General features: G+C 39.6%; 1 long non-coding RNA gene across 1 annotated transcript; it reads right to left on the minus strand.

Moving 5' to 3' along the window:
• Window positions 1–214: 214 nt before the first annotated feature.
• LOC141985876 (uncharacterized) lies at window positions 215–7,717 on the minus strand. Its single transcript, XR_012639044.1, has 3 exons — window positions 7,605–7,717; window positions 1,764–1,882; window positions 215–321 (listed from the first exon to the last, which is right to left on the minus strand). It is a non-coding gene; the product is annotated as an uncharacterized LOC141985876 (long non-coding RNA).
• Window positions 7,718–8,245: the final 528 nt, after the last annotated feature.

Here is an 8,245-nt window from a genome sequence, read left to right on the forward strand (position 1 = left end):
CCAGGCTTTTCAAAACAAGCCAGCATTTATTCGTCAATTGGAGCATGCTATTTTAGGGTCTTTAAGTTAGAATGTTAAAGCAAAACCTACACATATAACTTGCTAGCTTCTGCCTTTTTTCAGGTAAGGAGGCTCCTCTTTTGCCCGCGCCTGGGAGGTAGATTTTGTTGTAGGCAAAGCAGGGAGACTTGGCTACCAGTCCTTCATCCAATCTCTCTCCCACTGCACTGGTCAGCTGAATTCTTATTAACCCATCCTGACACCTCAGTTCTTTGCTTCATGTTGCAATCAGTCTGGTTCCACATGTTCTCCTTCCCTTGGCTGCCAGGTGTTACAATGAAAGACCAACAACTGGATGTTAACTTTTTATTTCCACAGCAATTTCATTCATATACTGACAGTTCATGTTAATTAATTCATACTAACCCACTGTAACCAACACCCGTCTCTTACTGCACGGCCCCCTCCCCAGTGATCCCAAAGGCGAAATTAACTACTTCACACTCAGTGGATAACAAAGTGAGGAAGGAAATGAGTCAGACACGTTTTTCTTAAAAATAATACAGAAATTTCTCACATTTTCCACTACTGGCCATGGAATGTCATCGGGTAATTCCTACATCAAGCCCATAGTTAGATATCTGATCTTAATTTAAAGATGCTCTTTCTAAAAGGTTTCAAGTGATGGGTAGTACACCACATCCCTGGGTGGTTGTTCCAGTAGTTAATTACCCTCACATGTATGCCTTATTTCTAGTCTGAATGGCCTTCTTCTCACCAAGAAAAAAGTGTGTTCTTAACTTACATTAACTAACTCACAGTAAAATCCTAGGGAAGACACGGCAGTTTGTAGTTTTCACATGAATTATCAAGTTGAATTAAAGACTAGGCACTCCATAACATCAAGTGAAGACAAGCCCTTTGTCTTCTACATTAAAGGGGGTGGGGAAAAGGTCATGGGATTTATATTAGTTGAGTAGACCCAATACATAGCACAAGGGGCACAGAGAAGCTGCAAGCATTATTTCAGCCCATAATTGCGCTGCTACATTGCACTAATGATGTGATTTCACCTCCCCAGCTCCCTGTATAAAGTTTGCTCACATAAAGCCTGGTTACTGGCATTTTATACAGGTAAACTGAATCTCACTCTAACAGTACAGGAAGTAACAGTCTTTATTGTAAAGCAGCAAAAGGAATCCTGTAACGTGCTTTCAAGCGTTATCCACTTTCTGTGATTTTAAAGAAATACTGTGCTATAAAGCAGAAAGATTTTCTATCTTAGTTTCTTGAATTATTAGGACACAACTTGACCTTTTCTGAATTATCAGACAGTTGTCACTAGATATGAAGGATATAGAGGGTTGGAATAGGGGGAAAAAATCCACAGAAGAACCCAGTAATTTGGCATTTTTAAAGAATATGTTCAAATTCCATATTTAATCAACCTCTTGCTATTTCTAATTAAATTACACGATGCTGCAACTTTCATATAATAAAAACTTACAGCTGTACAGTGTCCTTAACTCATTATGTCAAGGTATTGCAACACTCTCTCATACTTTTTTCATAGTCATACCAACTCTCCTATCCATTCCATGTTTGTTCTTATGAAACAACTGGAAATCTTTAGTGGACATCCAAATTTTTCCACCGCAGTGGCCTGTTTGCTATAAACTCAAAACAACAAGACACTCCTAGGCACTGGGGCTATGATTCCAATATGGTATTTGGCCAAGCTAATAAGAAATAAACAGATTCACCCTCAGTACAGACACTTTAGCAGCATTCTCAGACGTGTCCTGAGGGCATTCTTTTAAAGAACAATCAAAGAGAAGGGAGAAATCCTTTCTCGAGACCTGATAAAGACCATTTCAGGATTCTAGAGGGAAACACAAGAGACAAGAAAACTATCAGTTCAGCTGCAAAACAAAGCACAAAAGAAGAAGAAAAATCAACAATAATGCAACAAAAGGAAAACAACAATTACTGTACAAACGAATGACAATAATGAACTCAAGCTCCTTATCTCCTAAACCCTGGCCCTCATAGCATACACATGAATCCTCATAAGGATGGACTGGTTCAACACAGTCATTGGTGGTGCAAGGGAACATGAACAAATATACATTATATGCCATAGACTTCACCCAGCTGCTCCAGGGAGCTGTCAGGAATTGTCAGACAAATGAAATATTCCACAGTTGCAGGGAGTATGGACGCAGTACAGTGGTACATTTGAACCAGGGTGTTTTGAATTTTAATTAGTGAATGTAAAGCATTTTGAACATGCAAAGAACTGTATTATTTTATTGTAGACTTAAGGGACTCATGGAACTAAAGAATAAAACAAAAGAATGTTAAAGGGCAGAAAATATTGTTGGGAAAATAAAAGATATCTTAGCATGGTGTCAAAAATCTGGAAATTGCAATTAGCAGACAAGCTAATGCCAAGTTAGATATGTGGAATGACATGAATGAATGAATGACTGAACAAAGATGTGAGTAGAAAAAAGAAACCTCCCTGTGTAGCTTATGTCGTATGTGGAGTGAATAGGAAGAGGCATCAGAAACAGCAAAAACTGGCAGGTGCCCACTAGAGACTTCAATGGAATTACTCACATGCATGAAGTTTGCTGATCTGGGCCATGTCTTAATTTGTCAGTGTGTACACCAGTATCTCTGTTATGCACATGTAACATACAATGTTCTTATTATAGTTAGCATCTCAAAAGAGAGGTCATGAACTTGAGGTAGGAAAAATGACACCTATCCAACAGACTTTGGTGTAGATTTGAGAAGGTGGCAGAAAGTGGGTTAGAAGCTGGAAATATGTAATGTGGTTCTTCAAAGCAATATCTGATGTCATGGTTACTTTCGAGATAACTTCAGAAAGACAGACTCTCATTCACGGGACACTTTCATCACAATGGCAGGAGAGAGGGACTAGGTAGAAATTATCTGGGCTGCAATATTTCAAGCAACTGAAAGAGTGTTTATATTTTTGGTTGAAGGGTCTATTCAATATGTTTAGAAGAACCTCACTGGCAGGCTTAAAAGTTTGCCAATAACAAAACTTTTGGAATGCTGGCAAAAATGAACATATTTTAAAAGCCATAACTGTAATATTACAGAGAGAGTAAGAATTACTTATTTTTTATTTTAGTCACATTTATAAATGTATAGAGATGTCATTCATGTCCTAGACACATTAATTTCTTGTTTTTTTCCCTTTAACTCTCTTAATTGGAAGAAAGTATGTTACTGCTGATTTATGGATTCTTCAGTAGTGCCAGGAATCATTTTAAATGTACACAGCTGCTCTGCAGTAGTTTAACTTGGCAGATAGTATTAAACCATTGAATTGTGTCATTTATTTGTGTATGCACACAATAAGTTCCTTGTGCAGGTTCTTCAGAAATACTTGCAACATGGATTTGGAAATGTGGCCTAAAAATAACCTAACCATGATTTATTGTTTTGGTGCTTGTCTCCAAAGAGCATATCTAATATGAGGAATGAGATATCATGGGACATCATAGATAAGGCACTAGAATGGAAGCCATCCATAAGGGGAACTGTAGAGTGAGTCTGGAATGGAGAAGTTCCCAGGGTGAGAACAAGACGCATGAGGGGAACAGACCTCTCCTGCTGGTGTTTGGGAACACTGGAGCACTCCATTATTTCATTGCTAGACAAGGGAGTATATGACATTGCATAATGAGAAAGGGCAACAGCCGTGGCTAGATCATCATAGGTTCTGATGGAGTATGAGTCAGGGTAATTTATTGTGTCACTCCTTTCAGTGAATCATAAAAATAATGCCTATTGTCTGGAAAATCTGAGCAGGGAGAGTAATATAATGAATTTTGCATACTTCCATTGTAAATACAGAGCCCTGTTGATTCTGAAGGTAAACCACTTAGAAACAAACTGTTTCTCCCTTTTTATGGATGACATCTGAAAGTATATTTTAAAATCAGCACTATGAGACTTGATTAGTGTCCTGAATGATGCCCCACAAAAATGGTATAGTTTGTTATAGCTTAAAAGAAAAAAAACCACACCTTTTAGGGCCACAATACTAATCCTTTTGATCCATGCCACTTAATGGATTGGAAAACTAGAGAACTTCCCTTATTTCTACTTTGGCTAGAAAATAGAAGAACAGACTAGTGGGAATTGTAGTTTCAATTACATCCTCAGCAAGAGTTCCTAACAGGGAGTATTTAAAAACTGATTGATAGACATCATCTCCTGATGATCATAACAGAACTCCTTAGACTGCTGATTGCAAGCACAGACATTCTGCAAAGTTAAATTTATGCTCTACTGGCTTGTTGCAGCACTGTCTTACCTATTATTTCCCCACCCCCTCAAATCAAATCTCATCTGTACGACCAGAACAATGGCCAAGCAAACTTGAGCCATAAAGTAAAATCAGATGCCTGGGTTTCGAATAAATTTTAGGGTATACAATAAAGGGTATAAAAAAGGAAATTTAAAAAAATAGTTCTAAGGAATTGATTTCTTTTGAAAAGAGGGTTGCTAGATTTATAGAAACATTATATGCTGAAGTCCTGTGTTTATTCATGATAGCCCAAATCTTGTTTGCCTTACTCACACGGAACTTCCATTTGGCACAGAATAAGTAAAGTGCATGGTTAGTGAGTGGTAGGTATTGCAAACTTTGACAAATTGCTGCACTGTTTGCTCACAAGCTACAATGCAGTTCAGTCAATCCTTGACTACTTCACTGAACTGCCAACAAGGGGACCATTTAATGCCAAACATTCTGGTGCACAGAATTCCAACTACTACATAACTAGTTGCAAATACATGCTGTGGTAGTGCATAGACTTGTCTCAACCTCTTCTACTACTCAATTGCAACAACAAACTTTTTTGAGATTCATACTTTGCATTTGAGATTTGAAGCTTCTTTTGCTTAAGCAGATAGCAACAAACCAAAATCACTGTTAATTCAAACAACAGAGGCCATTAGATGTGCCTTGGTGGTAGACTTGCTCTTCTGTTTCCCCCCCATCACCCCCCCCCCAGGAGCCAGACTGGAGATAATCATTGAATTTAAGATCTTATTCAATATTTTTAAAAAAGAATTACTTTGTTTACATTGTCCTCACTAATTGAATGTAGATCTTAAAGTTCAGGGGTGTAGCTGAAATTTTGGAAGAGGGTATAACTCTATACTCTATGTCACCGCCACATAGATTACATACAATGGGCAATATTATAACCGGTTTATTGGAGCTGCAACTGTAGCTCTTATTTCTTTCAGTAGCTGATGAAATCTTTATGACTAATCTGGAAAATAATATTTTTAAACAAACTTATTACTCAGCCAGCTGTGCAGATGCTACATATATGATATCTATCTTTTCATGAATAAAAATGATATACAGCAGACTCTGGAGCTATTCAACAAATAGTTCCCAGAGATCACCTGTAAAGCAAAACAGGGTTGAGGTCAGTTTATGGGATGCCAGGTTTACAGAGTGGTAATGAATGGTTTACTTAAAGAGATAGATTACTGAATAATGCACTTATTCAGAACTACAGTTTACATATTCCTGTAAGAAAACAAAGGTAGTAGAATAAACTGGTTAGCCACGTTTTATAACAATAATAATACACTATTTTATAATACCGATGATATAAATGGTTCCAGATGGGTCCTGCAAAACCATAGGAAATTGCCATGTAGATGCCATTTGGATATCTATGGATGCATATATGACAGATGGCAGTTTCCTACAATATCCTCGGACAACCTTATTGTCATAAGTTTATGTATTAAGGTGGGCTGGGATTGTATGTAACTTCCCTACAGGGAAGATGGGACAGATGTACGACCTGGAAAGCATAAAGAAATTTAAAAGACTGTATTGAATTGTGCCTGATAAACATGGACTTTTTGGGACTATAAGTTTTAAGTGGAGTTCCTTAGGAATCCCTGGGAAGTGTGCAATACAAAGTTCACATCTTTGGTTATGCAAAAACCCAGCCTTTTGAAGATGCACCCTGATGATATGGCCATTGTCTGCTGATTACCCATTATGGAAGTCCAAGATCAAAGATTGGAGCCGTATAAAGAAAGGTTGGTCTTACCAGCCTTCGTTCTGGTTTTCAATCTAAGATGGATGAACTTGTGACCACAGGGAAATCTAGTTGTGGGTTTTGAAAGACTAAAACTTACCAGAATGCTAGGTTGTATTTGGTGACTTCTGGTGAACTTTTTAGAATATGTATAGGTTCTCTTATGGCTTTAATATGTTTTCTCTGTAATACTTTTGCTATAAAAATAGACACGCTTGCTTCAAAAGAGCTGTATGGTAACTTATAACTGCAGGCACCTACATGCTTCAAAGCCTTAGTACAGAAAGCAAAGCACAGACTCTGACCTTTTTAGGCAGACTGACTTTCTGGGGATATCACAGGAAGCTGTGCAGCCTTAAATTCCCACATCAGGAGGGAGTGAGACATAGGTCTCAAGAGAGGTGACAGCTTGGAACCAAAAGCTTAAAGTGTGTGCCCTTGATGGACCACGGAAGGGGAATACAAAAGTGGCTCTGAAACTGAGCCAGCATATTCAATGCATCATATTTCAGTTCAGAACTGGAGACTACAATGAGAAGGAGTTTGGTGGTGGTTAATAGAAGTGATAGAGTGAAGCTAGGACACTCCGTATAGTCTAATAAAGGTTGGAGTCTGAAGCAAAGGTTCTTCTTCAAGACACTGCCTGAGAGAACAGACATTAGAAATGTCACAAAGCATCTGATCATGCAGCCAGAGGTGTCTTAAGAATGAACTAAATCTGTGAGACACTACCAGTAATTTTTTTAAAAGAAATAAATTTAAATAAGGGCTAGTAATCATCATTCTCTGTCTGTGTTTATACCGTGTCCATCATTTTGGATCTTATACATTTATTAAATGGACCCCAGCATTTTCTTTGTCCTTCCCCAGTTTTGTAGAACATTAGGAAAATACTAGAAGGAACGGGCCAGAGTCAAAGCCCTGTTCCTTATCACCTTTGCTCTTTGTTGGAGCCTTCAGAATCCAAACTAGACACAAAGTTGATTTCACCAGTGTGCTGATCCAATGGTCTTCCAGTATTAATGAGTTTGAAATCCATATCTGGAGTTTGTTGCTCTAATCGCCAATTACTAATGAAAAAATCCTAGTTTGCTGGTGTTGCAGATAGAAAGCCTCAGCCACCCTCTTTGTCTAAACAGTATGGGATTTAAACACATCTTCCATTACTTTTAATGGATTTGATTAATGAAAATCTGTGTGAATCTCCTAGAGAGACGAATGTAGGTGAGGTAGTATCTTATTGAACCAACTTCTGTTGGTTAGAGACAAGCTTTCTAGCTATACAGAGCTCTTCAGGTCTGGGTAACTTACTCAGTGTCACAGCTAAATACAAGGTAGAACAGATTGTTAACTACTTGTGCTAAACAATCTGTTCCACCCTGTATTTAGCTGTGACACTAAGTACATTTCTGAAGAAGAGCTCTGTGTGAGCTCAGAGGCTTGTCTCTCACCAAAAGAAGTGGGTCTGTAGCAAAGTCGATGACTCACCAGCACAGCACCTCCTGCTGGTCGTCTTGGGAATTAACTCTCCAGTATTCAGAGCTCCTCCTCCTGGCCAGTGTCTTGCCTGACACTGGACCTGTGTTCCTCCCAGACCCCAGTGCCCCTTCTCCTGGGTTCTGCCCTTGCAGTATCCCCACACTCTGGGTCTCCCCTCCCAGGGGAACCCCCAACCCTCTAAATCCACCTTGCCTCAGTAGCTACTGCTAGTCATCATCTAGCCCCCACTCACTGGGGCAGACTGCAGTCTGTAATGGCCACTCATCATTGGCAAGGGATTAGGACCAGCTGCCTCGGCCTATTCCCAGGCTGCACCTCTGTAGCCTCAGTACCTTTGTAGGCCTTCACAAAGGCCTGCAGCCTTGGAGTTTACCAGGCTGGAGCTCTCTTTACCCTTCCCCAGCACTGCTCTGCTTCAGGTACCTTGCTCCCAGGAAGCTAGTCCTTCCCACTCCAGGGCTAGAATGAGACTTCTCCAGCTCCTGCCCCCCAGCCCTCTTATAAGGGCCAGCTGGGCCTTGATTGAGCTGGCCACAGCTGTGGCTGCTTCCCCAATCAGCCTAGCTTGGCTGTTTTTAACCCCCTGTTCTCAGGCGTGGGGCAGCTGCCCCACTACAGGGTCCAATAAA

Source organism: Natator depressus, chromosome 4 (genome assembly GCF_965152275.1).
Source record: "Natator depressus isolate rNatDep1 chromosome 4, rNatDep2.hap1, whole genome shotgun sequence".
Classification (NCBI taxonomy): domain Eukaryota; kingdom Metazoa; phylum Chordata; order Testudines; family Cheloniidae; genus Natator; species Natator depressus.